Raw genomic sequence first — 26,609 nt, 5'->3', positions numbered from 1 at the left:
GGGAGAGACTGTATGTGTGTGTGGGGAGGGGTAACAGTGGGGAGAGACTGTATGTGTGTGTGGGGAGGGGTAACAGTGGGGAGAGACTGTATGTGTGTGTGGGGGAGGGGTAACAGTGGGGAGAGACTGTATGTGTGTGTGGGGAGGGGTAACAGTGGGGAGAGACTGTATGTGTGTGTGGGGAGGGGTAACAGTGGGGAGAGACTGTATGTGTGTGTGGGGAGGGGTAACAGTGGGGAGAGACTGTATGTGTGTGTGGGGGGGGGTAACAGTGGGGAGAGACTGTATGTGTGTGTGGGGAGGGGTAACAGTGGGGAGAGACTGTATGTGTGTGTGGGGAGGGGTAACAGTGGGGAGAGACTGTATGTGTGTGTGGGGAGGGGTAACAGTGGGGAGAGACTGTATGTGTGTGTGGGGAGGGGTAACAGTGGGGAGAGACTGTATGTGTGTGTGGGGAGGGGTAACAGTGGGGAGAGACTGTATGTGTGTGTGGGGGAGGGGTAACAGTGGGGAGAGACTGTATGTGTGTGTGGGGGGGGGTAACAGTGGGGAGAGACTGTATGTGTGTGTGGGGAGGGGTAACAGTGGGGAGAGACTGTATGTGTGTGTGGGGAGGGGTAACAGTGGGGAGAGACTGTATGTGTGTGTGGGGAGGGGTAACAGTGGGGAGAGACTGTATGTGTGTGTGGGGAGGGGTAACAGTGGGGAGAGACTGTATGTGTGTGTGGGGAGGGGTAACAGTGGGGAGAGACTGTATGTGTGTGTGGGGAGGGGTAACAGTGGGGAGAGACTGTATGTGTGTGTGGGGAGGGGTAACAGTGGGGAGAGACTGTATGTGTGTGTGGGGTGGGGAGGGGTAACAGTGGGGAGAGACTGTATGTGTGTGTGGGGGGGGTAACAGTGGGGAGAGACTGTATGTGTGTGTGGGGAGGGGTAACAGTGGGGAGAGACTGTATGTGTGTGTGGGGAGGGGTAACAGTGGGGAGAGACTGTATGTGTGTGTGGGGAGGGGTAACAGTGGGGAGAGACTGTATGTGTGTGTGGGGAGGGGTAACAGTGGGGAGAGACTGTATGTGTGTGTGGGGAGGGGTAACAGTGGGGAGAGACTGTATGTGTGTGTGGGGAGGGGTAACAGTGGGGAGAGACTGTATGTGTGTGTGGGGAGGGGTAACAGTGGGGAGAGACTGTATGTGTGTGTGGGGTGGGGGTAACAGTGGGGAGAGACTGTATGTGTGTGTGGGGAGGGGTAACAGTGGGGAGAGACTGTATGTGTGTGTGGGGAGGGGTAACAGTGGGGAGAGACTGTATGTGTGTGTGGGGAGGGGTAACAGTGGGGAGAGACTGTATGTGTGTGTGGGGAGGGGTAACAGTGGGGAGAGACTGTATGTGTGTGTGGGGAGGGGTAACAGTGGGGAGAGACTGTATGTGTGTGTGGGGGGGGTAACAGTGGGGAGAGACTGTGTGTGTGTGTGGGGAGGGGTAACAGTGGGGAGAGACTGTATGTGTGTGTGGGGAGGGGTAACAGTGGGGAGAGACTGTGTGTGTGTGTGGGGAGGGGTAACAGTGGGGAGAGACTGTATGTGTGTGTGGGGAGGGGTAACAGTGGGGAGAGACTGTATGTGTGTGTGGGGAGGGGTAACAGTGGGGAGAGACTGTATGTGTGTGTGGGGAGGGGTAACAGTGGGGAGAGACTGTATGTGTGTGTGGGGAGGGGTAACAGTGGGGAGAGACTGTTGTGTGTGTGGGGAGGGGTAACAGTGGGGAGAGACTGTGTGTGTGTGTGGGGAGGGGTAACAGTGGGGAGAGACTGTATGTGTGTGTGGGGAGGGGTAACAGTGGGGAGAGACTGTATGTGTGTGTGGGGAGGGGTAACAGTGGGGAGAGACTGTATGTGTGTGTGGGGAGGGGTAACAGTGGGGAGAGACTGTATGTGTGTGTGGGGAGGGGTAACAGTGGGGAGAGACTGTATGTGTGTGTGGGGAGGGGTAACAGTGGGGAGAGACTGTATGTGTGTGTGGGGAGGGGTAACAGTGGGGAGAGACTGTATGTGTGTGTGGGGGGGGGTAACAGTGGGGAGAGACTGTATGTGTGTGTGGGGAGGGGTAACAGTGGGGAGAGACTGTATGTGTGTGTGGGGAGGGGTAACAGTGGGGAGAGACTGTATGTGTGTGTGGGGGGGGGTAACAGTGGGGAGAGACTGTATGTGTGTGTGGGGAGGGGTAACAGTGGGGAGAGACTGTATGTGTGTGTGGGGAGGGGTAACAGTGGGGAGAGACTGTATGTGTGTGTGGGGGGGGTAACAGTGGGGAGAGACTGTATGTGTGTGTGGGGAGGGGTAACAGTGGGGAGAGACTGTATGTGTGTGTGGGGAGGGGTAACAGTGGGGAGAGACTGTATGTGTGTGTGGGGAGGGGTAACAGTGGGGAGAGACTGTATGTGTGTGTGGGGAGGGGTAACAGTGGGGAGAGACTGTATGTGTGTGTGGGGAGGGGTAACAGTGGGGAGAGACTGTATGTGTGTGTGGGGAGGGGTAACAGTGGGGAGAGACTGTATGTGTGTGTGGGGAGGGGTAACAGTGGGGAGAGACTGTATGTGTGTGTGGGGAGGGGTAACAGTGGGGAGAGACTGTATGTGTGTGTGGGGGGGGGTAACAGTGGGGAGAGACTGTATGTGTGTGTGGGGAGGGGTAACAGTGGGGAGAGACTGTATGTGTGTGTGGGGAGGGGTAACAGTGGGGAGAGACTGTATGTGTGTGTGGGGAGGGGTAACAGTGGGGAGAGACTGTATGTGTGTGTGGGGAGGGGTAACAGTGGGGAGAGACTGTATGTGTGTGTGGGGAGGGGTAACAGTGGGGAGAGACTGTATGTGTGTGTGGGGAGGGGTAACAGTGGGGAGAGACTGTATGTGTGTGTGGGGAGGGGTAACAGTGGGGAGAGACTGTATGTGTGTGTGGGGAGGGGTAACAGTGGGGAGAGACTGTATGTGTGTGTGGGGAGGGGTAACAGTGGGGAGAGACTGTATGTGTGTGTGGGGAGGGGTAACAGTGGGGAGAGACTGTATGTGTGTGTGGGGAGGGGTAACAGTGGGGAGAGACTGTATGTGTGTGTGGGGAGGGGTAACAGTGGGGAGAGACTGTATGTGTGTGTGGGGAGGGGTAACAGTGGGGAGAGACTGTATGTGTGTGTGGGGAGGGGTAACAGTGGGGAGAGACTGTATGTGTGTGTGGGGAGGGGTAACAGTGGGGAGAGACTGTATGTGTGTGTGGGGAGGGGTAACAGTGGGGAGAGACTGTATGTGTGTGTGGGGAGGGGTAACAGTGGGGAGAGACTGTATGTGTGTGTGGGGAGGGGTAACAGTGGGGAGAGACTGTATGTGTGTGTGGGGAGGGGTAACAGTGGGGAGAGACTGTATGTGTGTGTGGGGAGGGGTAACAGTGGGGAGAGACTGTATGTGTGTGTGGGGAGGGGTAACAGTGGGGAGAGACTGTATGTGTGTGTGGGGTGGGGTAACAGTGGGGAGAGACTGTATGTGTGTGTGGGGAGGGGTAACAGTGGGGAGAGACTGTATGTGTGTGTGGGGAGGGGTAACAGTGGGGAGAGACTGTATGTGTGTGTGGGGGGGGTAACAGTGGGGAGAGACTGTATGTGTGTGTGGGGAGGGGTAACAGTGGGGAGAGACTGTATGTGTGTGTGGGGAGGGGTAACAGTGGGGAGAGACTGTATGTGTGTGTGGGGAGGGGTAACAGTGGGGAGAGACTGTATGTGTGTGTGGGGAGGGGTAACAGTGGGGAGAGACTGTATGTGTGTGTGGGGAGGGGTAACAGTGGGGAGAGACTGTATGTGTGTGTGGGGAGGGGTAACAGTGGGGAGAGACTGTATGTGTGTGTGGGGAGGGGTAACAGTGGGGAGAGACTGTATGTGTGTGTGGGGAGGGGTAACAGTGGGGAGAGACTGTATGTGTGTGTGGGGAGGGGTAACAGTGGGGAGAGACTGTATGTGTGTGTGGGGAGGGGTAACAGTGGGGAGAGACTGTATGTGTGTGTGGGGAGGGGTAACAGTGGGGAGAGACTGTATGTGTGTGTGGGGAGGGGTAACAGTGGGGAGAGACTGTATGTGTGTGTGGGGAGGGGTAACAGTGGGGAGAGACTGTATGTGTGTGTGGGGAGGGGTAACAGTGGGGAGAGACTGTATGTGTGTGTGGGGAGGGGTAACAGTGGGGAGAGACTGTATGTGTGTGTGGGGAGGGGTAACAGTGGGGAGAGACTGTATGTGTGTGTGGGGAGGGGTAACAGTGGGGAGAGACTGTATGTGTGTGTGGGGAGGGGTAACAGTGGGGAGAGACTGTATGTGTGTGTGGGGAGGGGTAACAGTGGGGAGAGACTGTATGTGTGTGTGGGGAGGGGTAACAGTGGGGAGAGACTGTATGTGTGTGTGGGGAGGGGTAACAGTGGGGAGAGACTGTATGTGTGTGTGGGGAGGGGTAACAGTGGGGAGAGACTGTATGTGTGTGTGGGGAGGGGTAACAGTGGGGAGAGACTGTATGTGTGTGTGGGGAGGGGTAACAGTGGGTGGAGAGACTGTATGTGTGTGTGGGGAGGGGTAACAGTGGGGAGAGACTGTATGTGTGTGTGGGGAGGGGTAACAGTGGGGAGAGACTGTGTGTGTGTGTGGGGAGGGGTAACAGTGGGGAGAGACTGTATGTGTGTGTGGGGAGGGGTAACAGTGGGGAGAGACTGTATGTGTGTGTGGGGAGGGGTAACAGTGGGGAGAGACTGTATGTGTGTGTGGGGAGGGGTAACAGTGGGGAGAGACTGTATGTGTGTGTGGGGAGGGGTAACAGTGGGGAGAGACTGTATGTGTGTGTGGGGAGGGGTAACAGTGGGGAGAGACTGTATGTGTGTGTGGGGAGGGGTAACAGTGGGGAGAGACTGTATGTGTGTGTGGGGAGGGGTAACAGTGGGGAGAGACTGTATGTGTGTGTGGGGAGGGGTAACAGTGGGGAGAGACTGTATGTGTGTGTGGGGAGGGGTAACAGTGGGGAGAGACTGTATGTGTGTGTGGGGAGGGGTAACAGTGGGGAGAGACTGTATGTGTGTGTGGGGGGGGGTAACAGTGGGGAGAGACTGTATGTGTGTGTGGGGGGGGGTAACAGTGGGGAGAGACTGTATGTGTGTGTGGGGGGGGGTAACAGTGGGGAGAGACTGTATGTGTGTGTGGGGAGGGGTAACAGTGGGGAGAGACTGTATGTGTGTGTGGGGAGGGGTAACAGTGGGGAGAGACTGTATGTGTGTGTGGGGGGGGGTAACAGTGGGGAGAGACTGTATGTGTGTGTGGGGAGGGGTAACAGTGGGGAGAGACTGTATGTGTGTGTGGGGAGGGGTAACAGTGGGGAGAGACTGTATGTGTGTGTGGGGGGGGGGTAACAGTGGGGAGAGACTGTATGTGTGTGTGGGGGGGGGTAACAGTGGGGAGAGACTGTATGTGTGTGTGGGGTGGGGTAACAGTGGGGAGAGACTGTATGTGTGTGTGGGGAGGGGTAACAGTGGGGAGAGACTGTATGTGTGTGTGGGGAGGGGTAACAGTGGGGAGAGACTGTATGTGTGTGTGGGGAGGGGTAACAGTGGGGAGAGACTGTATGTGTGTGTGGGGAGGGGTAACAGTGGGGAGAGACTGTATGTGTGTGTGGGGAGGGGTAACAGTGGGGAGAGACTGTATGTGTGTGTGGGGAGGGGTAACAGTGGGGAGAGACTGTATGTGTGTGTGGGGAGGGGTAACAGTGGGGAGAGACTGTATGTGTGTGTGGGGAGGGGTAACAGTGGGTGGAGAGACTGTATGTGTGTGTGGGGAGGGGTAACAGTGGGGAGAGACTGTATGTGTGTGTGGGGAGGGGTAACAGTGGGGAGAGACTGTATGTGTGTGTGGGGAGGGGTAACAGTGGGGAGAGACTGTATGTGTGTGTGGGGAGGGGTAACAGTGGGGAGAGACTGTATGTGTGTGTGGGGAGGGGTAACAGTGGGGAGAGACTGTATGTGTGTGTGGGGAGGGGTAACAGTGGGGAGAGACTGTATGTGTGTGTGGGGAGGGGTAACAGTGGGGAGAGACTGTATGTGTGTGTGGGGAGGGGTAACAGTGGGGAGAGACTGTATGTGTGTGTGGGGAGGGGTAACAGTGGGGAGAGACTGTATGTGTGTGTGGGGAGGGGTAACAGTGGGGAGAGACTGTAGTGTGTGTGGGGGGGGAACAGTGGGGAGAGACTGGGGTGGGGGGGGAACAGTGGGGAGAGACTGTATGTGTGTGTGGGGAGGGGTAACAGTGGGGAGAGACTGTATGTGTGTGTGGGGAGGGGTAACAGTGGGGAGAGACTGTATGTGTGTGTGGGGAGGGGTAACAGTGGGGAGAGACTGTATGTGTGTGTGGGGAGGGGTAACAGTGGGGAGAGACTGTATGTGTGTGTGGGGAGGGGTAACAGTGGGGAGAGACTGTATGTGTGTGTGGGGTGGGGTAACAGTGGGGAGAGACTGTATGTGTGTGTGGGGTGGGGTAACAGTGGGGAGAGACTGTATGTGTGTGTGGGGAGGGGTAACAGTGGGGAGAGACTGTATGTGTGTGTGGGGAGGGGTAACAGTGGGGAGAGACTGTATGTGTGTGTGGGGAGGGGTAACAGTGGGGAGAGACTGTATGTGTGTGTGGGGAGGGGTAACAGTGGGGAGAGACTGTATGTGTGTGTGGGGAGGGGTAACAGTGGGGAGAGACTGTATGTGTGTGTGGGGAGGGGTAACAGTGGGGAGAGACTGTATGTGTGTGTGGGGAGGGGTAACAGTGGGGAGAGACTGTATGTGTGTGTGGGGTGGGGTAACAGTGGGGAGAGACTGTATGTGTGTGTGGGGAGGGGTAACAGTGGGGAGAGACTGTATGTGTGTGTGGGGAGGGGTAACAGTGGGGAGAGACTGTATGTGTGTGTGGGGAGGGGTAACAGTGGGGAGAGACTGTATGTGTGTGTGGGGAGGGGTAACAGTGGGGAGAGACTGTATGTGTGTGTGGGGAGGGGTAACAGTGGGGAGAGACTGTATGTGTGTGTGGGGAGGGGGTAACAGTGGGTGGAGAGACTGTATGTGTGTGTGGGGAGGGGTAACAGTGGGGAGAGACTGTATGTGTGTGTGGGGAGGGGTAACAGTGGGGAGAGACTGTATGTGTGTGTGGGGAGGGGTAACAGTGGGGAGAGACTGTATGTGTGTGTGGGGTGGGGTAACAGTGGGGAGAGACTGTATGTGTGTGTGGGGAGGGGTAACAGTGGGGAGAGACTGTATGTGTGTGTGGGGAGGGGTAACAGTGGGGAGAGACTGTATGTGTGTGTGGGGAGGGGTAACAGTGGGGAGAGACTGTATGTGTGTGTGGGGAGGGGTAACAGTGGGGAGAGACTGTATGTGTGTGTGGGGAGGGGTAACAGTGGGGAGAGACTGTATGTGTGTGTGGGGAGGGGTAACAGTGGGGAGAGACTGTATGTGTGTGTGGGGAGGGGTAACAGTGGGGAGAGACTGTATGTGTGTGTGGGGAGGGGTAACAGTGGGGAGAGACTGTATGTGTGTGTGGGGAGGGGTAACAGTGGGGAGAGACTGTATGTGTGTGTGGGGAGGGGTAACAGTGGGGAGAGACTGTATGTGTGTGTGGGGAGGGGTAACAGTGGGGAGAGACTGTATGTGTGTGTGGGGAGGGGTAACAGTGGGGAGAGACTGTATGTGTGTGTGGGGAGGGGTAACAGTGGGGAGAGACTGTATGTGTGTGTGGGGAGGGGTAACAGTGGGGAGAGACTGTATGTGTGTGTGGGGAGGGGTAACAGTGGGGAGAGACTGTATGTGTGTGGGGGGGGGTAACAGTGGGGAGAGACTGTATGTGTGTGTGGGGGGGGTAACAGTGGGGAGAGACTGTATGTGTGTGTGGGGAGGGGTAACAGTGGGGAGAGACTGTATGTGTGTGTGGGGGGGGGTAACAGTGGGGAGAGACTGTATGTGTGTGTGGGGAGGGGTAACAGTGGGGAGAGACTGTATGTGTGTGTGGGGGGGGGTAACAGTGGGGAGAGACTGTATGTGTGTGTGGGGAGGGGTAACAGTGGGGAGAGACTGTATGTGTGTGTGGGGAGGGGTAACAGTGGGGAGAGACTGTATGTGTGTGTGGGGAGGGGTAACAGTGGGGAGAGACTGTATGTGTGTGTGGGGGGGGGTAACAGTGGGGAGAGACTGTATGTGTGTGTGGGGAGGGGTAACAGTGGGGAGAGACTGTATGTGTGTGTGGGGAGGGGTAACAGTGGGGAGAGACTGTATGTGTGTGTGGGGAGGGGTAACAGTGGGGAGAGACTGTATGTGTGTGTGGGGTGGGGTAACAGTGGGGAGAGACTGTATGTGTGTGTGGGGAGGGGTAACAGTGGGGAGAGACTGTGTGTGTGTGTGGGGAGGGGTAACAGTGGGGAGAGACTGTATGTGTGTGTGGGGAGGGGTAACAGTGGGGAGAGACTGTATGTGTGTGTGGGGAGGGGTAACAGTGGGGAGAGACTGTATGTGTGTGTGGGGAGGGGTAACAGTGGGGAGAGACTGTTTGTGTGTGTGGGGAGGGGTAACAGTGGGGAGAGACTGTATGTGTGTGTGGGGAGGGGTAACAGTGGGGAGAGACTGTATGTGTGTGTGGGGAGGGGTAACAGTGGGTGAGAGACTGTATGTGTGTGTGGGGAGGGGTAACAGTGGGGAGAGACTGTATGTGTGTGTGGGGGGGGGTAACAGTGGGGAGAGACTGTATGTGTGTGTGGGGGGGGGTAACAGTGGGGAGAGACTGTATGTGTGTGTGGGGAGGGGTAACAGTGGGGAGAGACTGTATGTGTGTGTGGGGGGGGTAACAGTGGGGAGAGACTGTATGTGTGTGTGGGGGGGGTAACAGTGGGGAGAGACTGTATGTGTGTGTGGGGGGGGTAACAGTGGGGAGAGACTGTATGTGTGTGTGGGGGGGGGTAACAGTGGGGAGAGACTGTATGTGTGTGTGGGGGGGGGTAACAGTGGGGAGAGACTGTATGTGTGTGTGGGGAGGGGTAACAGTGGGGAGAGACTGTATGTGTGTGTGGGGGGGGGTAACAGTGGGGAGAGACTGTATGTGTGTGTGGGGAGGGGTAACAGTGGGGAGAGACTGTATGTGTGTGTGGGGAGGGGTAACAGTGGGGAGAGACTGTATGTGTGTGTGGGGTGGGGTAACAGTGGGGAGAGACTGTATGTGTGTGTGGGGAGGGGTAACAGTGGGGGAGAGACTGTATGTGTGTGTGGGGTGGGGTAACAGTGGGGAGAGACTGTATGTGTGTGTGGGGAGGGGTAACAGTGGGGAGAGACTGTATGTGTGTGTGGGGAGGGGTAACAGTGGGTGGAGAGACTGTATGTGTGTGTGGGGAGGGGTAACAGTGGGGAGAGACTGTATGTGTGTGTGGGGAGGGGTAACAGTGGGGAGAGACTGTATGTGTGTGTGGGGAGGGGTAACAGTGGGGAGAGACTGTATGTGTGTGTGGGGAGGGGTAACAGTGGGGAGAGACTGTATGTGTGTGTGGGGAGGGGTAACAGTGGGGAGAGACTGTATGTGTGTGTGGGGAGGGGTAACAGTGGGGAGAGACTGTATGTGTGTGTGGGGAGGGGTAACAGTGGGGAGAGACTGTATGTGTGTGGGGGGAGGGGTAACAGTGGGGAGAGACTGTATGTGTGTGTGGGGGGGGGTAACAGTGGGTGGAGAGACTGTATGTGTGTGTGGGGAGGGGTAACAGTGGGGAGAGACTGTATGTGTGTGTGGGGAGGGGTAACAGTGGGGAGAGACTGTATGTGTGTGTGGGGAGGGGTAACAGTGGGGAGAGACTGTATGTGTGTGTGGGGAGGGGTAACAGTGGGGAGAGACTGTATGTGTGTGTGGGGGGAGGGGTAACAGTGGGGAGAGACTGTAGTGTGTGTGTGGGGAGGGGTAACAGTGGGGAGAGACTGTATGTGTGTGTGGTGGGGAGGGGTAACAGTGGGGAGAGACTGTATGTGTGTGTGGGGGAGGGGTAACAGTGGGGAGAGACTGTATGTGTGTGTGGGGAGGGGTAACAGTGGGGAGAGACTGTATGTGTGTGTGGGGAGGGGTAACAGTGGGGAGAGACTGTATGTGTGTGTGGGGTGGGGTAACAGTGGGGAGAGACTGTATGTGTGTGTGGGGGGGGTAACAGTGGGGAGAGACTGTGTGTGTGTGGGTGGGGAGGGGTAACAGTGGGGAGAGACTGTATGTGTGTGTGGGGAGGGGTAACAGTGGGGAGAGACTGTATGTGTGTGTGGGGAGGGGTAACAGTGGGGAGAGACTGTATGTGTGTGTGGGGAGGGGTAACAGTGGGGAGAGACTGTGTGTGTGTGGGGAGGGGTAACAGTGGGTGAGAGACTGTATGTGTGTGTGGGGAGGGGTAACAGTGGGGAGAGACTGTATGTGTGTGTGGGGAGGGGTAACAGTGGGGAGAGACTGTAGTGTGTGTGGGGAGGGGTAACAGTGGGGAGAGACTGTGTGTGTGTGTGGGGAGGGGTAACAGTGGGGAGAGACTGTATGTGTGTGTGGGGAGGGGTAACAGTGGGTGGAGAGACTGTATGTGTATGTGGGGAGGGGTAACAGTGGGGAGAGACTGTATGTGTGTGTGGGGGGGGGTAACAGTGGGGAGAGACTGTATGTGTGTGTGGGGGGGGGTAACAGTGGGGAGAGACTGTATGTGTGTGTGGGGGGGGGTAACAGTGGGGAGAGACTGTATGTGTGTGTGGGGGGGGGGTAACAGTGGGGAGAGACTGTATGTGTGTGTGGGGGGGGTAACAGTGGGGAGAGACTGTATGTGTGTGTGGGGGGGGGTAACAGTGGGGAGAGACTGTATGTGTGTGTGGGGGGGGGGTAACAGTGGGGAGAGACTGTATGTGTGTGTGGGGGGGGGGGTAACAGTGGGGAGAGACTGTATGTGTGTGTGGGGGGGGGGTAACAGTGGGGAGAGACTGTATGTGTGTGTGGGGAGGGGTAACAGTGGGGAGAGACTGTATGTGTGTGTGGGGGGGGGTAACAGTGGGGAGAGACTGTATGTGTGTGTGGGGGGGGGGGTAACAGTGGGGAGAGACTGTATGTGTGTGTGGGGAGGGGTAACAGTGGGGAGAGACTGTATGTGTGTGTGGGGAGGGGTAACAGTGGGGAGAGACTGTATGTGTGTGTGGGGAGGGGTAACAGTGGGGAGAGACTGTATGTGTGTGTGGGGAGGGGTAACAGTGGGGAGAGACTGTATGTGTGTGTGGGGAGGGGTAACAGTGGGGAGAGACTGTATGTGTGTGTGGGGAGGGGTAACAGTGGGGAGAGACTGTATGTGTGTGTGGGGAGGGGTAACAGTGGGGAGAGACTGTATGTGTGTGTGGGGGAGGGGTAACAGTGGGGGAGAGACTGTATGTGTGTGTGGGGAGGGGTAACAGTGGGGAGAGACTGTATGTGTGTGTGGGGGAGGGGTAACAGTGGGGAGAGACTGTATGTGTGTGTGGGGGGGGGTAACAGTGGGGAGAGACTGTATGTGTGTGTGGGGAGGGGTAACAGTGGGGAGAGACTGTATGTGTGTGTGGGGAGGGGTAACAGTGGGGAGAGACTGTATGTGTGTGTGGGGAGGGGTAACAGTGGGGAGAGACTGTATGTGTGTGTGGGGAGGGGTAACAGTGGGGAGAGACTGTATGTGTGTGTGGGGAGGGGTAACAGTGGGTGGAGAGACTGTATGTGTGTGTGGGGAGGGGTAACAGTGGGGAGAGACTGTATGTGTGTGTGGGGAGGGGTAACAGTGGGGAGAGACTGTATGTGTGTGTGGGGAGGGGTAACAGTGGGGAGAGACTGTATGTGTGTGTGGGGAGGGGTAACAGTGGGGAGAGACTGTATGTGTGTGTGGGGAGGGGTAACAGTGGGGAGAGACTGTATGTGTGTGTGGGGAGGGGTAACAGTGGGGAGAGACTGTATGTGTGTGTGGGGAGGGGTAACAGTGGGGAGAGACTGTATGTGTGTGTGGGGAGGGGTAACAGTGGGGAGAGACTGTATGTGTGTGTGGGGAGGGGTAACAGTGGGGAGAGACTGTATGTGTGTGTGGGGAGGGGTAACAGTGGGTGGAGAGACTGTATGTGTGTGTGGGGGAGGGGTAACAGTGGGGAGAGACTGTATGTGTGTGTGGGGAGGGGTAACAGTGGGGAGAGACTGTATGTGTGTGTGGGGAGGGGTAACAGTGGGGAGAGACTGTGTGTGTGTGGGGTGGGGTAACAGTGGGGAGAGACTGTATGTGTGTGTGGGGAGGGGTAACAGTGGGGAGAGACTGTATGTGTGTGTGGGGGGGGGGGGTAACAGTGGGGAGAGACTGTATGTGTGTGTGGGGTGGGGAGGGGTAACAGTGGGGAGAGACTGTATGTGTGTGTGGGGTGGGGTAACAGTGGGGAGAGACTGTATGTGTGTGTGGGGAGGGGTAACAGTGGGGAGAGACTGTATGTGTGTGTGGGGAGGGGTAACAGTGGGGGAGAGACTGTATGTGTGTGTGGGGTGGGGTAACAGTGGGGAGAGACTGTATGTGTGTGTGGGGTGGGGAGGGGTAACAGTGGGGAGAGACTGTATGTGTGTGTGGGGGGGGGGGGTAACAGTGGGGAGAGACTGTATGTGTGTGTGGGGAGGGGTAACAGTGGGGAGAGACTGTATGTGTGTGTGGGGGGGGGTAACAGTGGGGAGAGACTGTATGTGTGTGTGGGGGGGGGTAACAGTGGGGAGAGACTGTATGTGTGTGTGGGGGGGGGTAACAGTGGGGAGAGACTGTATGTGTGTGTGGGGGGGGGTAACAGTGGGGAGAGACTGTATGTGTGTGTGGGGGGAGGGGTAACAGTGGGGAGAGACTGTATGTGTGTGTGGGGTGGGGTAACAGTGGGGAGAGACTGTATGTGTGTGTGGGGGGGGGTAACAGTGGGGAGAGACTGTATGTGTGTGTGGGGGGAGGGGTAACAGTGGGGAGAGACTGTATGTGTGTGTGGGGGGAGGGGTAACAGTGGGTGGAGAGACTGTATGTGTGTGTGGGGAGGGGTAACAGTGGGTGGAGACTGTATGTGTGTGTGGGGAGGGGTAACAGTGGGTGGAGAGACTGTATGTGTGTGTGGGGAGGGGTAACAGTGGGGAGAGACTGTAGGTGTGTGTGGGGAGGGGTAACAGTGGGGGAGAGACTGTATGTGTGTGTGGGGAGGGGTAACAGTGGGGAGAGACTGTATGTGTGTGTGGGGAGGGGTAACAGTGGGTGAGAGACTGTATGTGTGTGTGGGGAGGGGTAACAGTGGGGAGAGACTGTATGTGTGTGTGGGGAGGGGTAACAGTGGGGAGAGACTGTATGTGTGTGTGGGGAGGGGTAACAGTGGGTGGAGACTGTATGTGTGTGTGGGGAGGGGTAACAGTGGGTGGAGAGACTGTATGTGTGTGTGGGGAGGGGTAACAGTGGGGAGAGACTGTATGTGTGTGTGGGGAGGGGTAACAGTGGGTGGAGAGACTGTGTGTGTGTGTGGGGTGGGGTAACAGTGGGGAGAGACTGTATGTGTGTGTGGGGAGGGGTAACAGTGGGTGGAGAGACTGTGTGTGTGTGTGGGGAGGGGTAACAGTGGGGAGAGACTGTATGTGTGTGTGGGGAGGGGTAACAGTGGGTGGAGAGACTGTGTGTGTGTGTGGGGAGGGGTAACAGTGGGGAGAGACTGTATGTGTGTGTGGGGAGGGGTAACAGTGGGGAGAGACTGTAGGTGTGTGTGGGGAGGGGTAACAGTGGGTGGAGAGACTGTATGTGTGTGTGGGGAGGGGTAACAGTGGGGAGAGACTGTATGTGTGTGTGGGGAGGGGTAACAGTGGGGAGAGACTGTATGTGTGTGTGGGGAGGGGTAACAGTGGGGAGAGACTGTATGTGTGTGTGGGGAGGGGTAACAGTGGGGAGAGACTGTATGTGTGTGTGGGGAGGGGTAACAGTGGGGAGAGACTGTATGTGTGTGTGGGGGGGGGGTAACAGTGGGGAGAGACTGTATGTGTGTGTGGGGGGGGGGTAACAGTGGGGAGAGACTGTATGTGTGTGTGGGGAGGGGTAACAGTGGGGAGAGACTGTATGTGTGTGTGGGGGGGGGGTAACAGTGGGGAGAGACTGTATGTGTGTGTGGGGGGGGGTAACAGTGGGGAGAGACTGTATGTGTGTGTGGGGGGGGGTAACAGTGGGGAGAGACTGTATGTGTGTGTGGGGGGGGGGTAACAGTGGGGAGAGACTGTATGTGTGTGTGGGGGGGGGGTAACAGTGGGGAGAGACTGTATGTGTGTGTGGGGGGGGGTAACAGTGGGGGGAGACTGTATGTGTGTGTGGGGAGGGGTAACAGTGGGGAGAGACTGTATGTGTGTGTGGGGAGGGGTAACAGTGGGGAGAGACTGTATGTGTGTGTGGGGAGGGGTAACAGTGGGGGAGAGACTGTATGTGTGTGTGGGGGGGGGGTAACAGTGGGGAGAGACTGTATGTGTGTGTGGGGGGGGGGTAACAGTGGGGAGAGACTGTATGTGTGTGTGGGGTGGGGTAACAGTGGGTGGAGAGACTGTATGTGTGTGTGGGGGGGGGGGTAACAGTGGGGAGAGACTGTGTGTGTGTGGGGTGGGGAGGGGTAACAGTGGGGAGAGACTGTATGTGTGTGTGGGGAGGGGTAACAGTGGGTGGAGAGACTGTATGTGTGTGTGGGGAGGGGTAACAGTGGGGAGAGACTGTATGTGTGTGTGGGGAGGGGTAACAGTGGGGAGAGACTGTATGTGTGTGTGGGGGAGGGGTAACAGTGGGGAGAGACTGTAGGTGTGTGTGGGGAGGGGTAACAGTGGGTGGAGAGACTGTGTGTGTGTGTGGGGAGGGGTAACAGTGGGGAGAGACTGTATGTGTGTGTGGGGAGGGGTAACAGTGGGGAGAGACTGTATGTGTGTGTGGGGTGGGGTAACAGTGGGGAGAGACTGTATGTGTGTGTGGGGAGGGGTAACAGTGGGGAGAGACTGTATGTGTGTGTGGGGAGGGGTAACAGTGGGTGGAGAGACTGTGTGTGTGTGTGGGGTGGGGAGGGGTAACAGTGGGGAGAGACTGTATGTGTGTGTGGGGAGGGGTAACAGTGGGGAGAGACTGTGTGTGTGTGTGGGGAGGGGTAACAGTGGGGAGAGACTGTAGGTGTGTGTGGGGAGGGGTAACAGTGGGGAGAGACTGTGTGTGTGTGTGGGGAGGGGTAACAGTGGGGAGAGACTGTAGGTGTGTGTGGGGTGGGGTAACAGTGGGGAGAGACTGTGTGTGTGTGGGGTGGGGTAACAGTGGGGAGAGACTGTATGTGTGTGTGGGGAGGGGTAACAGTGGGGAGAGACTGTATGTGTGTGTGGGGTGGGGTAACAGTGGGGAGAGACTGTGTGTGTGTGTGGGGAGGGGTAACAGTGGGGAGAGACTGTATGTGTGTGTGGGGAGGGGTAACAGTGGGGAGAGACTGTGTGTGTGTGTGGGGAGGGGTAACAGTGGGGAGAGACTGTAGGTGTGTGTGGGGTGGGGTAACAGTGGGGAGAGACTGTGTGTGTGTGGGGTGGGGTAACAGTGGGGAGAGACTGTGTGTGTGTGGGGAGGGGTAACAGTGGGTGGAGAGACTGTGTGTGTGTGTGGGGTGGGGTAACAGTGGGGAGAGACTGTGTGTGTGTGTGTGGGGTGGGGAGGGGTAACAGTGGGGAGAGACTGTGTGTGTGTGTGGGGAGGGGTAACAGTGGGGAGAGACTGTATGTGTGTGTGGGGTGGGGTAACAGTGGGGAGAGACTGTATGTGTGTGTGGGGAGGGGTAACAGTGGGGAGAGACTGTATGTGTGTGTGGGGAGGGGTAACAGTGGGGAGAGACTGTGTGTGTGTGGGGTGGGGTAACAGTGGGGAGAGACTGTGTGTGTGTGTGGGGAGGGGTAACAGTGGGGAGAGACTGTATGTGTGTGTGGGGTGGGGTAACAGTGGGGAGAGACTGTATGTGTGTGTGGGGAGGGGTAACAGTGGGGAGAGACTGTGTGTGTGTGGGGTGGGGTAACAGTGGGGAGAGACTGTGTGTGTGTGGGGAGGGGTAACAGTGGGGAGAGACTGTATGTGTGTGTGGGGAGGGGTAACAGTGGGGAGAGACTGTGTGTGTGTGTGGGGAGGGGTAACAGTGGGGAGAGACTGTATGTGTGTGTGGGGAGGGGTAACAGTGGGGAGAGACTGTGTGTGTGTGGGGGGAGGGGTAACAGTGGGGAGAGACTGTAGGTGTGTGTGGGGTGGGGTAACAGTGGGGAGAGACTGTGTGTGTGTGGGGTGGGGTAACAGTGGGGAGAGACTGTGTGTGTGTGGGGAGGGGTAACAGTGGGTGGAGAGACTGTGTGTGTGTGTGGGGTGGGGTAACAGTGGGGAGAGACTGTGTGTGTGTGTGTGGGGTGGGGAGGGGTAACAGTGGGGAGAGACTGTGTGTGTGTGTGGGGAGGGGTAACAGTGGGGAGAGACTGTATGTGTGTGGGGTGGGGAGGAGTAACAGTGGGGAGAGACTGTATGTGTGTGGGGTGGGGAGGGGTAACAGTGGGGAGAGACTGTATGTGTGTTTGTGGGGGGGGTAACAGTGGGGAGAGACTGTATGTGTGTGTGGGGGGGGGGTAACAGTGGGGAGAGACTGTATGTGTGTGTGGGGAGGGGTAACAGTGGGGAGAGACTGTATGTGTGTGTGGGGGGGGGGTAACAGTGGGGAGAGACTGTATGTGTGTGTGGGGGGGGGTAACAGTGGGGAGAGACTGTATGTGTGTGTGGGGTGGGGTAACAGTGGGGAGAGACTGTATGTGTGTGTGGGGTGGGGTAACAGTGGGGAGAGACTGTATGTGTGTGTGGGGGGGGGTAACAGTGGGGAGAGACTGTATGTGTGTGTGGGGTGGGGTAACAGTGGGGAGAGACTGTATGTGTGTGTGGGGAGGGGTAACAGTGGGGAGAGACTGTATGTGTGTGTGGGGTGGGGAGGGGTAACAGTGGGTGGAGAGACTGTATGTGTGTGGGGGGGGGGGGGGGGCAACAGTGGGGAGAGACTGTATGTCTGTGTGGGGTGGGGTAACAGTGGGGAGAGACTGTGTGTGTGTGGGGGGAGGGGTAACAGTGGGTGGAGAGACTGTATGTGTGTGTGGGGAGGGGTAACAGTGGGGAGAGACTGTATGTGTGTGTGGGGAGGGGTAACAGTGGGGAGAGACCTTGTGTGTGTGGGGAGGGGTAACAGTGGGGAGAGGCTGTGTGTGTGTGGGGGGAGGGGTAACAGTGGGTGGAGAGACTGTATGTGTGTGTGGGGAGGGGTAACAGTGGGTGGAGAGACTGTATGTGTGTGTGGGGAGGGGTAACAGTGGGGAGCGACTGTGTGTGTGTGTGGGGAGGGGGTAACAGTGGGGAGAGACTGTATGTGTGTGTGGGGAGGGGTAACAGTGGGGGGAGACTGTATGTGTGTGTGGGGAGGGGTAACAGTAGGGAGAGACTGTATGTGTGTGTGGGGTGGGGTAACAGTGGGGAGAGACTGTATGTGTGTGTGGGGTGGGGTAACAGTGGGTGGAGAGACTGTATGTGTGTGTAGGGGGGGGAGGGGTAACAGTGGGGAGAGACTGTGTGTGTGTGTGGGGTGGGGTAACAGTGGGGAGAGACTGTATGTGTGTGTGGGGAGGGGTAACAGTGGGGAGAGACTGTATGTGTGTGTGGGGAGGGGTAACAGTGGGGAGAGACTGTGTGTGTGTGGGGTGGGGAGGGGTAACAGTGGGGAGAGACTGTATGTGTGTGTGGGGAGGGGTAACAGTGGGGAGAGACTGTGTGTGTGTGTGTGTGGGGAGGGGTAACAGTGGGGAGAGACTGTATGTGTGTGTGGGGAGGGGTAACAGTGGGGGGAGAGACTGTATGTGTGTGTGGGGAGGGGTAACAGTGGGGGGAGAGACTGTATGTGTGTGTGGGGAGGGGTAACAGTGGGGAGAGACTGTATGTGTGTGTGGGGAGGGGAGGGGTAACAGTGGGGAGAGACTGTATGTGTGTGTGGGGAGGGGAGGGGTAACAGTGGGGAGAGACTGTATGTGTGTGTGGGGAGGGGGGTAACAGTGGGGAGAGACTGTATGTGTGTGTGGGGGGGGGGGTAACAGTGGGGAGAGACTGTGTGTGTGTGGGGGGGAGGGGTAACAGTGGGGAGAGACTGTATGTGTGTGTGGGGGGGAGGGGTAACAGTGGGGAGAGACTGTGTGTGTGTGGGGGGGAGGGGTAACAGTGGGGAGAGACTGTATGTGTGTGTGGGGGGGGGGGTAACAGTGGGTGGAGAGACTGTATGTGTGTGTGGGGAGGGGTAACAGTGGGGAGAGACTGTATGTGTGTGTGGGGGGGGGTAACAGTGGGGAGAGACTGTGTGTGTGTGTGGGGGGAGGGGTAACAGTGGGTGGAGAGACTGTATGTGTGTGTGGGGAGGGGAGGGGTAACAGTGGGGAGAGACTGTATGTGTGTGTGGGGAGGGGGGTAACAGTGGGGAGAGACTGTATGTGTGTGTGGGGGGGGGGGGGGTAACAGTGGGGAGAGACTGTATGTGTGTGTGGGGGGGGGGGGTAACAGTGGGGAGAGACTGTATGTGTGTGTGGGGGAGGGGTAACAGTGGGGAGAGACTGTATGTGTGTGTGGGGAGGGGTAACAGTGGGGAGAGACTGTATGTGTGTTTGTGGGGTGGGGTAACAGTGGGGGGAGACTGTATGTGTGTGTGGGGAGGGGTAACAGTGGGTGGAGAGACTGTGTGTGTGTGTGGGGTGGGGAGGGGTAACAGTGGGGAGAGACTGTATGTGTGTGTGGGGAGGGGTAACAGTGGGGAGAGACTGTGTGTGTGTGTGTGGGGTGGGGAGGGGTAACAGTGGGGAGAGACTGTGTGTGTGTGTGGGGAGGGGTAACAGTGGGGAGAGACTGTATGTGTGTGTGGGGAGGGGTAACAGTGGGGAGAGACTGTGTGTGTGTGGGGTGGGGAGGGGTAACAGTGGGGAGAGACTGTATGTGTGTGTGGGGGGGGGGGGTAACAGTGGGTGGAGAGACTGTATGTGTGTGTGGGGAGGGGTAACAGTGGGGAGCGACTGTATGTGTGTGTGGGGAGGGGTAACAGTGGGGAGAGACTGTATGTGTGTGTGGGGTGGGGTAACAGTGGGGAGAGACTGTATGTGTGTGTGGGGTGGGGTAACAGTGGGGAGAGACTGTATGTGTGTGTGGGGGGGGGTAACAGTGGGGAGAGACTGTATGTGTGTGTGGGGGGGGGTAACAGTGGGGAGAGACTGTATGTGTGTGTGGGGTGGGGTAACAGTGGGGAGAGACTGTATGTGTGTGTGGGGTGGGGTAACAGTGGGGAGAGACTGTATGTGTGTGTGGGGGGGGGTAACAGTGGGGAGAGACTGTATGTGTGTGTGGGGTGGGGTAACAGTGGGGAGAGACTGTATGTGTGTGTGGGGTGGGGTAACAGTGGGGAGAGACTGTATGTGTGTGTGGGGAGGGGTAACAGTGGGTGGAGAGACTGTATGTGTGTGGGGGGGGGGGGGGGGGGGCAACAGTGGGGAGAGACTGTATGTCTGTGTGGGGTGGGGTAACAGTGGGGAGAGACTGTGTGTGTGTGGGGGGAGGGGTAACAGTGGGTGGAGAGACTGTATGTGTGTGTGGGGAGGGGTAACAGTGGGGAGAGACTGTAGGTGTGTGTGGGGAGGGGTAACAGTGGGTGGAGAGACTGTATGTGTGTGTGGGGAGGGGTAACAGTGGGGAGAGACTGTATGTGTGTGTGGGGAGGGGTAACAGTGGGGAGAGACCTTGTGTGTGTGGGGAGGGGTAACAGTGGGGAGAGGCTGTGTGTGTGTGGGGGGAGGGGTAACAGTGGGTGGAGAGACTGTATGTGTGTGTGGGGAGGGGTAACAGTGGGGAGAGACTGTGTGTGTGTGTGGGGAGGGGTAACAGTGGGGAGAGACTGTGTGTGTGTGTGGGGGGTGGGGTAACAGTGGGGAGAGACTGTATGTGTGTGTGGGGAGGGGTAACAGTGGGGAGAGACTGTATGTGTGTGTGGGGTGGGGTAACAGTGGGGAGAGACTGTATGTGTGTGTGGGGTGGGGTAACAGTGGGTGGAGAGACTGTATGTGTGTGTGGGGAGGGGTAACAGTGGGTGGAGAGACTGTATGTGTGTGTGGGGAGGGGTAACAGTGGGTGGAGAGACTGTATGTGTGTGTGGGGAGGGGTAACAGTGGGGAGAGACTGTATGTGTGTGGGGTGGGGAGGGGTAACAGTGGGGAGAGACTGTGTGTGTGTGTGGGGAGGGGTAACAGTGGGGAGAGACTGTGTGTGTGTGTGGGGAGGGGTAACAGTGGGGAGAGACTGTGTGTGTGTGTGGGGAGGGGTAACAGTGGGTGGAGAGACTGTATGTGTGTGTGGGGGGGGGGGTAACAGTAGGGAGAGACTGTATGTGTGTGTGGTGGGGAGGGGTAACAGTGGGGAGAGACTGTGTGTGTGTGTGGGGAGGGGTAACAGTGGGGAGAGACTGTATGTGTGTGTGGGGAGGGGTAACAGTGGGGAGAGACTGTATGTGTGTGGGGTGGGGAGGGGTAACAGTGGGGAGAGACTGTGTGTGTGTGGGGTGGGGAGGGGTAACAGTGGGGAGAGACTGTATGTGTGTGTGGGGAGGGGTAACAGTGGGGAGAGACTGTGTGTGTGTGTGGGGAGGGGTAACAGTGGGGAGAGACTGTGTGTGTGTGGGGTGGGGAGGGGTAACAGTGGGGGGAGAGACTGTATGTGTGTGTGGGGAGGGGAGGGGTAACAGTGGGGAGAGACTGTATGTGTGTGTGGGGAGGGGGGTAACAGTGGGGAGAGACTGTATGTGTGTGTGGGGGGGGGGGGTAACAGTGGGGAGAGACTGTGTGTGTGTGGGGTGGGGAGGGGTAACAGTGGGGAGAGACTGTATGTGTGTGTGGGGGGGGGGTAACAGTGGGTGGAGAGACTGTATGTGTGTGTGGGGAGGGGTAACAGTGGGGAGAGACTGTATGTGTGTGTGGGGGGAGGGGTAACAGTGGGGAGAGACTGTATGTGTGTGTGGGGGGAGGGGTAACAGTGGGGAGAGACTGTGTGTGTGTGGGGAGGGGTAACAGTGGGTGGAGAGACTGTATGTGTGTGTGGGGAGGGGAGGGGTAACAGTGGGGAGAGACTGTATGTGTGTGTGGGGGGGGGGGTAACAGTGGGGAGAGACTGTATGTGTGTGTGGGGGGGGGGGTAACAGTGGGGAGAGACTGTATGTGTGTGTGGGGGAGGGGTAACAGTGGGGAGAGACTGTATGTGTGTGTGGGGAGGGGTAACAGTGGGGAGAGACTGTATGTGTGTTTGTGGGGTGGGGTAACAGTGGGGGGAGACTGTATGTGTGTGTGGGGAGGGGTAACAGTGGGGAGAGACTGTATGTGTGTGTGGGGGAGGGGTAACAGTGGGGAGAGACTGTATGTGTGTGTGGGGAGGGGTAACAGTGGGGAGAGACTGTATGTGTGTGTGGGGGAGGGGTAACAGTGGGGAGAGACTGTATGTGTGTGTGGGGAGGGGTAACAGTGGGGAGAGACTGTATGTGTGTTTGTGGGGTGGGGTAACAGTGGGGGGAGACTGTATGTGTGTGTGGGGAGGGGTAACAGTGGGGAGAGACTGTATGTGTGTGTGGGGAGGGGTAACAGTGGGGAGAGACTGTATGTGTGTGGGGAGGGGTAACAGTGGGGAGAGACTGTATGTGTGTGTGTGGGGAGGGGTAACAGTGGGTGGAGAGACTGTATGTGTGTGGGGAGGGGTAACAGTGGGGAGAGACTGTATGTGTGTGGGGAGGGGTAACAGTGGGGAGAGACTGTATGTGTGTGTGGGGAGGGGTAACAGTGGGGAGAGACTGTGTGTGTGTGTGGGGAGGGGGGGGGGTAACAGTGGGGAGAGACTGTAGGTGTGTGTGTGGGGAGGGGTAACAGTGGGGAGGGACTGTGTGTGTAGGGGGGGGAGGGGTAACAGTGGGGAGAGACTGTATGTGTATGTGGGGATGGGTAACAGTGGGCAGAGACTGTATGTGTGTGTGGGGAGGGGGGGGGTAACAGTGGGGAGAGACTGTAGGTGTGTGTGTGGGGAGGGGTAACAGTGGGGAGGGACTGTGTGTGTAGGGGGGGGAGGGGTAACAGTGGGTGGAGAGACTGTATGTGTGTGTGGGGAGGGGTAACAGTGGGGAGAGACTGTATGTGTGTGTGGGGGGGGTAACAGTGGGGAGAGACTGTATGTGTGTGTGGGGAGGGGTAACAGTGGGGAGAGACTGTGTGTGTGTGGGGAGGGGTAACAGTGGGGAGAGACTGTATGTGTGTGTGTGTGGGGAGGGGTAACAGTGGGTGGAGAGACTGTATGTGTGTGTGTGTGGGGAGGGGTAACAGTGGGGAGAGACTGTATGTGTGTGTGGGGGGGGGTAACAGTGGGGAGAGACTGTATGTGTGTGTGGGGAGGGGTAACAGTGGGGAGAGACTGTGTGTGTGTGGGGAGGGGTAACAGTGGGGAGAGACTGTGTGTGTGTGGGGAGGGGTAACAGTGGGGAGAGACTGTATGTGTGTGTGGGGAGGGGTAACAGTGGGGAGAGACTGTATGTGTGTGTGGGGAGGGGTAACAGTGGGGAGAGACTGTATGTGTGTGTGGGGAGGGGTAACAGTGGGGAGAGACTGTATGTGTGTGTGGGGAGGGGTAACAGTGGGGAGAGACTGTGTGTGTGTGGGGAGGGGTAACAGTGGGGAGAGACTGTATGTGTGTGTGGGGTGGGGAGGGGTAACAGTGGGGAGAGACTGTATGTGTGTGTGGGGGGGGGGGCGGGGTAACAGTGGGGAGAGACTGTATGTGTGTGTGGGGTGGGGAGGGGTAACAGTGGGGAGAGACTGTATGTGTGTGTGGGGTGGGGTAACAGTGGGGAGAGACTGTATGTGTGTGTGGGGAGGGGTAACAGTGGGGAGAGACTGTGTGTGTGTGTGGTGGGGAGGGGTAACAGTGGGGAGAGACTGTATGTGTGTGTGGGGTGGGGTAACAGTGGGGAGAGACTGTATGTGTGTGTGGGGTGGGGTAACAGTGGGGAGAGACTGTATGTGTGTGTGGGGAGGGGTAACAGTGGGGAGAGACTGTATGTGTGTGTGGGGTGGGTAACAGTGGGGAGAGACTGTATGTGTGTGTGGGGGGGGGGTAACAGTGGGTGGAGAGACTGTATGTGTGTGTGGGGAGGGGTAACAGTGGGGAGAGACTGTATGTGTGTGTGGGGAGGGGTAACAGTGGGTGGAGACTGTATGTGTGTGTGGGGAGGGGTAACAGTGGGGAGAGACTGTATGTGTGTGTGGGGAGGGGTAACAGTGGGGAGAGACTGTATGTGTGTGTGGGGAGGGGTAACAGTGGGGAGAGACTGTATGTGTGTGTGGGGAGGGGTAACAGTGGGTGGAGAGACTGTGTGTGTGTGTGGGGAGGGGTAACAGTGGGGAGAGACTGTAGGTGTGTGTGGGGAGGGGTAACAGTGGGTGGAGAGACTGTATGTGTGTGTGGGGAGGGGTAACAGTGGGGGGAGACTGTATGTGTGTGTGGGGAGGGGTAACAGTAGGGAGAGACTGTATGTGTGTGTGGGGAGGGGTAACAGTGGGGAGAGACTGTATGTGTGTGTGGGGAGGGGTAACAGTGGGGAGAGACTGTATGTGTGTGTGGGGAGGGGTAACAGTGGGGAGAGACTGTAGGTGTGTGTGGGGAGGGGTAACAGTGGGGAGAGACTGTATGTGTGTGTGGGGAGGGGTAACAGTGGGGAGAGACTGTATGTGTGTGTGGGGTGGGGAGGGGTAACAGTGGGGAGAGACTGTATGTGTGTGTGTGGGGAGGGGTAACAGTGGGGAGAGACTGTATGTGTGTGTGGGGAGGGGTAACAGTGGGGAGAGACTGTGTGTGGGGGGTGGGGGGGGGGTAACAGTGGGGAGAGACTGTATGTGTGTGTGGGGAGGGGTAACAGTGGGGAGAGACTGTATGTGTGTGTGGGGAGGGGTAACAGTGGGGAGAGACTGTATGTGTGTGTGGGGAGGGGTAACAGTGGGGAGAGACTGTAGGTGTGTGTGGGGAGGGGTAACAGTGGGGAGAGACTGTATGTGTGTGTGGGGAGGGGTAACAGTGGGTGGAGAGGGAGCCTTCCAACTGACTAACTGAAATGAATAGCAAGTAGAAATCCCTTCTATTACACCAATCACGGGTGAGTGAGGCATGTCAAAGCTGCTAGGGGGCTCTGATAGCAGACACGCCCCTTTCATGGCTCAAACACACTACCCTCAGAGGGAATCAGTCAGCACGGACGCTTGTGGATGTGTTCAGAAATATACATGGAGATGAAGTCCTACCTCCTAACACTCTGATATTAATATGAGCTGTGTGTGTTGGCTTGGTTAGTATCTGGATGGACAACCACTAGAAAGAGCTGTCAGTCATTCCTATGTATCCCAGGACTATCCCAGTGCCCCAGCGGTGTGTGCCCATCAAAGACATCTATCAAAACCATCTCACTGGCTGAAATATAATCAATATAAAAGTGACATATCAAAATGTGACTCAACTCTGTACTTAGTGAAAACACTGAGAGCTAAGTTCAATCAAATCTGCATCAAAATGTTTCCCCTGTGGGAAAAGTCCACCCTTCACTCTTGCGAGTTATCTCATACAATATCAAGCACAATGTAATCATCATTGTCACTAAATTGAGTTTGCATTTTTTTCCACTAATTGGTCAATCCCATCAGATCTTTTCACATCAGATATTTTTCAGAGCTGATCAGATTGGTCAAAAGACCAATTAGTGGAAAAAATATCAGAATTGGGCTGCCTGTCCAAACGCAGCCCCTGTCTGTGTCTATCTGTGAGAGTCTGTGTCTATCTGTGAGAGTCTGTGTCTATCTGTGAGAGTCTGTGTGTGGTTAGCTGAATTTAGTATACAACAATACTCTGCTTGCAGATGTAAGAAATCCGTACTGCCCTGCCCACTTCACTGTTGCTCCAAGCAGAGGAAACTTCTGCCTGAAGCCCATACACGCCGCAGCGTACATGTTGGACCCCAAGTATGCTGGCAAGAGCACCCTGTCTGGTGCAGACAAGGCCTATGGTGTCATCACTACTGTGTCTCGCCACCTTGGCCTGGTTGATGGCAAGGTTCAACGATGTCGCTCTTGCTGCGGGTGATTCCCTGATCCACCTCTACGCAGACGACACCATTCTGTACACATCTGGCCCTTCTTTGGACACTGTGTTAACTAACCTCCAAACGAGCTTCAATGCCATACAACACTCCTTCCGTGGCCTCCAACTGCTCTTAAACACTAGCAAAACTAAATGCATGCTTTTGAACCGATCGCTGCCCGCACCCGCCTGCCCGACTAGCACCACTACTCTAGACGGTTCTGACCTACAATACGTGAACAACTACAAATACCTAGGTGTCTGGCTAGACTGTAAACTCTCCTTCCAGACTCACATCAAACATCTCCAATCCAAAATCAAATCTAGAATCGGCTTTCTATTTCGTAACAAAGCCTCCTTCACTCATGCCGCCAAACTTACCCTAGTAAAACTGACTATCCTACCGATCCTCGACTTCGGCGATGTCATCCACAAAATAGCTTCCAATACTCAAGCTCTAAGAGCAAAGAGTCTGACATTAAACTACTAACAGGAACTGTCAGAAAGAAAGATGTTCATAATAACGATAAAAGCCATGTCCCTGGCCGTGGAGCTGACATATTCATTCAGTCCTCTCTCTCCTCCACAATTGTCCAAGCCATAATTTACACTAATGCCCTGACACCACCAGCACTGGACACTCATTTGGAGCTTCAGCCTCCTGTCACCTGGAAAATAATGTCCTGCTACACTACCTCCTTCTAAGCCCTCTGCTTTCTCTCTCCTCTCCTCCATCTCTGCCCTGCTCTCTAAATCCAGCTCTTTTCTCTCTCTCCTCTCCAGCTGAGCTCATTTTTCAGGGTTACAAATGGGGGTGTTCTCTCTCTGTCTCTCCGCTCCACTGGCAGAGTGACTGAGCTGTACTCCTACTGTACTGTCTACCGCTGGTCTCCTCTAGACTCCAACACCAATTCCACTCAGTCCGTCTCAGCCATCTCTAAGACTACACCACTACACTACACATGGCTACAGCTACTCTCTGCCCCTCTGACAGCCTGTAATCACCAGAGGGTGTTAAACATGGGGGCAGAGGAGCTAATGCTGCTACATACACTATATATACAAAAGTATGTGGACCCCCCTTCAAATCACTGGATTTGGCTATTTCAGCTATTTAAGCGCGATGCGCTTAAAAATCGTCTGTTCTCAGTTGCAACACTCACTACCAAGTTCCAAACTGCCTCTGGAAGCAACATCAGCACAATAACTGTTTGTCGGGAGCTTCATGAAATGGGTTTCCACGGCCAAGCAGCCGCACACAAGCCTAAGATCACCATGCGCAATGCCAAGCGTCGGCTGGAGTGGTGTAAAGCTCACTGCCA

Source organism: Salvelinus fontinalis, chromosome 34 (assembly GCF_029448725.1).
Source record: "Salvelinus fontinalis isolate EN_2023a chromosome 34, ASM2944872v1, whole genome shotgun sequence".
Classification (NCBI taxonomy): domain Eukaryota; kingdom Metazoa; phylum Chordata; class Actinopteri; order Salmoniformes; family Salmonidae; genus Salvelinus; species Salvelinus fontinalis.
The sequence above is the reverse complement of the archived record's forward strand: the minus strand, read 5'-3'. Positions refer to the sequence as shown.